General features: G+C 44.8%; 1 pseudogene across 1 annotated transcript; it reads right to left on the minus strand.

The window, feature by feature from the left end:
• Positions 1–1,722: 1,722 nt before the first annotated feature.
• LOC144462757 (cytosolic non-specific dipeptidase pseudogene) lies at positions 1,723–3,662 on the minus strand (annotated as a pseudogene). Its single transcript, XR_013490979.1, has one exon. The product of XR_013490979.1 is annotated as a cytosolic non-specific dipeptidase pseudogene (transcript).
• Positions 3,663–4,164: the final 502 nt, after the last annotated feature.

Consider the following 4,164-nt stretch of genomic DNA (forward strand, 5'->3'; position numbering starts at 1 on the left):
AACCACCGATCCTCCTCCACTGCTGACTGACATGGGAAATTAAACTCAGTGAGAGTGGGCTGTGTTGGAGATTGGACTTGGCAGGAGCTTAACTCAGTGGACCATGTAATGAGAGAAGGTACAAACCTTAAACATATTGTAAAGATTATATATATATAGTTTTTTTCTGTGTGAATCATGAATACAACAGACAGTATTTGTGTTTCATTAAGGTCAGTGTGAAGTTGCTCTTTTGTACAAGTTTTATACAAACATATAGAGAACACATAAAAGGTTGATGACATCACTGGTGAAATCAAGGACTTTTATTCTCTTTATCCTTTTTCCTCCTCATATAAAACATAAACCAGCTGCACAGTAACTTAATTATTTCCCGTCTCTGTGATCATGTTGACTCCCATGTGAGCTTCTCTGGAAACACTGAGTATATTTTCAAGAGATGCTCACAGCGACTTTATCTTCTTCGTAAACTCAGTGGTCTCGGTGTTCGTTAGCAGATTTTAGAAGTCGTGTACAAAACTATGGTTGTGAGTGTTTTAGCTTTTCACCTTCCTGCCTGGTACGGTCACCTTAACTGTACATCCAAGAATAAACTCTCTAGGATTGTAACTATGGCGAGTAAAATAGTTGGCGAGACACAAAGTCCCCTGACACAACTCTTTACAGACAGGAAGGAGTATGTTGGCAGGTAGCTCCCACCCTCTCTTCAGCCAGTTTGAGCTCTTGAGCTCCAGGAGGCGCTATAGAGTCCCTCTGGCACCTAAACATGTGTTTAAGAAGTCTTTCATCCCGAGTGCCATCAGTGTCCTTAACTCAACAAAGTGACTGATGAGTTTTAAACTACAGACAGACAATGGGTGGTCATGGCCGAAACACATGAAGCGTGCTGAAACTCCAGGGATTGTAACACCAAGTCCTAACTGATGAATTTATTTTATTTTAACAGTTTCTCCACTCACTGGCAGCTGTATAGAAACTGAAGTTAAATTAAGTTTTACACACTGATAACTCTGAGAGAAAGATGTGAATGGGAGGATGGAGAAAAAAAGTTTTTGTGAGCCATTTATTCTGAGAGCAACTCTCTCTCTGTCTCTCTTTCATATAAAGCTATTTGATTTTGGGAGGAGACTCTGCACTCAGGCCACATTAAAGGCCTTGTTACCATCACTCCTCTGTCTCAGTTGTCATTTTCCATTTTGCTTTCACCTTGGAAGACTGCCAACTTCTCAGAGCGATGTGAGATTCTCTGAACATGTTCTTCAATATAAATTCCCTCGATGCTTCTCCCTTATTTTCGACCTTATGATATCAGCTGTTACTCAGTGTTGCATCAGGGCCTGTGCTTTTCCCTTATTCACTAGATTAGTTTCATACTTGAGGTCAGGATGCAAAGATTATGCAAATTTCACAAGTCAGCCGTATTTTCAGGTCTGACTGCTATTCAGCTGTAATAACCTGCACACTCAGTAGAGAAAGGTTATTTATGGCTCTAATACTTTTTGATGAGGATGCCTCTATCAGTCTAATGGCTGTGTCTGGGTCTGATGTCTCTGTGTGTCTGGCTGTGTCCTCTGTCTCAAAGAGGAAAAAGGATGTCTGGAGTCTGAACTGTGAAATGAATACAGTGTGTGTCATTTTCTCTGTGCACTGGGCTGAAATATTATCTGTAATGACTCAACCACCAGCCTGAGATAACATCACTGCAGCCGTTTATAGACACTATTGACAATAGAGTTTTTTATTTCTTTTTTTTTTCTTTTTTGGCATTGCACAGCTTTTACTACATGGTACACACATTTACAGTTTTCTGTGACATGACTTGGAGCATTAAAATATGCCACATATGCAAAGTGAGTGACAAGAAAAGAAAAGCAACATGAGATGAATTCAGACATTTCGACCAATCAGACGTAGTCTCACATGCCATTACATTCGCTCACAACAGAAACAATGATGAAAGACAGATGAAGACACAGTGAAAATATAAAACCAGGCTTGTGTCAGGGAGAGCTCTCTGTAGTAGCTGAAATGGTTCAGGAGGTCATTTCATAATGCGATGAATCATCACACACTGGTCTTCTTCATCTGAGACACTTCATGCAGGTAGGAGATGAATAACTTGGTTCCCTCAATATAGTTGTACCGGCTCATTTTCTCATTCTGGGAGTGCATCCCATCATCAAAGCCTCCGATGGGCAACATGATGATGCTTTTCCCCGTCACATCCTGGAAGGTTCTGGCGATAGGGATGGTCCCGCCCTCACGGATCAGATCAGGCTCCATGTTGAAAACTCTCTTGACAGCAGCCTTCCCAGCCTCATAGAGAGGATGCTGAGTGTCAGCCAGCCAAGGCCTGGCCCCGATCACCATGGTGACTTTCAGCTTATTAGGACTCTTCCGCTTGGCAAACACTGAGTGAAGGTAGTCTGTTACCTGTTTCTTGACCATAGCAGGGTCCATGTTGGGAACTTGTCTGATGGAGAACTTAGCAGTGACCTTAGCAGGGATGACGGTCTTTGTGCCGGGGTCAGAGAAGGCGCCCTCAATGCCATGGATGGAGACAGTGGGGTAGCGCCACCTGTGGGCCAACAAGTCCACCTTATTGTTGTACATGAGCTGGTTGACACCGATCTTGTTCTTGTAGTCGTCGATGTCAAACTCAATGTCCTGATACATTTTCCATTCCTCATCAGAGAGGGGAGCCACGGCCTCCCTGATCCCAGGAATCAGGATCTTACCGCTGGGGTCGATCAGCGTGTCAAGAATGCCAATGAGGTCGATCATTGGTTCGATCACAGCGCCTCCATAAACACCAGAATGTAAGTCCTGTTTAGGTCCTTCAACCTCAGCAAAGAAGTAGCAGTTGCCTCTGGTGCCGTAGGTGAGGGCAGGCCGTCTGCTGAGCCAGCCGCAGTCTGAGATGATGATGTAATCAATGTCAGAGAAGAAGGTGTCTCTCTGGGCCAGGATCATGGCGTCCAGGCCGATAGAGCCCGTCTCCTCCATACCCTCAATGACAAACTTGACATTTACTGGCAGCTCCATATTGAGGGCCTGGTAAGCCTCCACAGCATGGATCCAGGCTAAAACTGGGGCCTTGTTGTCTGATGCTCCTCTTCCATACAGGTTACCATTGATGTCAGTCAGGTTGTAGGGATCTGTTGCCCAACCGTCCTCGAGCTTTGCTGGCTGGACATCCACATGACCGTAGACACACACTGTGTGTTTGTTTGTGTCATTGCCAAACTGAGCTGTCACCACTTTAGGCAACGCTAACATCTGTCCGTCAGGAAGTTCTTGTTCTCCGACGTCCACCAGCTCTACAGTCCCTCCCATCAGCCTCAGCTTCTGAGCCACCATCTCCATCATGCGGTGTAGGTCTGGTCTCTTCAAGACGTTGCTGGAGTCACTTTCGATTGCAACCCAGTCTCGCAGAGCCTCCACATATTCTTCTTGATGGCTGTCAATGTACTGCGCAAGCTCTGTGTACTGGAAGGCATGGACAGCAGAGATGACGAGCAGCAGAATGGAGGGCAGGACTGGAAGATTCATCTTGTCTCTGCTGAGCGGTGTGTAACAGTCTCCTAGGGCAGGCACACTGTGGCCCTGTGTTGTTGCCTGGACATTTATATACCCGCCCCTCATGACACACTCCTCCTGGGCCCCGGAGTCACACAGTCGGACATTTCCTAACACAGAGCCAAGACCGCTGACATTTATTTGCTGACAGGTACATTCATTGCTCTTAATCTATTGATCCCACTCCTTGAATGCACCCTGGGGTTCAGCAGGAACAAAAGCAGCATGATGAAATGAACAAAGTCCTGTTGGTTGTGTTTTGGAATCTCCAAGCAAACCCCCAGTTACATAAAAGTAGAGTAGCTTTTGTTCCACATTAGGCAGGTGTCCCGTTGTGCTGGACTTAACGTTGAGCTACTTTTAAGCAATCCTAGTTGACATGCAGGAACATTCGATTAAAACACTCAGACAGGTTTGTCTAAAAATATTTAACCTTTCACCTCTTCATGTTCATTGGATAAATTACCCGTGGTGAAAACTTCCTGTCTCTTTGTGTGTTTCCCTTTTTTTATTGTGCAAGTGTAGGACAACACAAACTATGACACAAGTTCAACTTGATGGTTTAATGAATTAATGTGCCTCATT

The sequence above is a fragment of the Epinephelus lanceolatus genome, chromosome 4 (assembly GCF_041903045.1).
Source record: "Epinephelus lanceolatus isolate andai-2023 chromosome 4, ASM4190304v1, whole genome shotgun sequence".
In the NCBI taxonomy this organism is placed as follows: Eukaryota; Metazoa; Chordata; class Actinopteri; order Perciformes; family Serranidae; genus Epinephelus; species Epinephelus lanceolatus.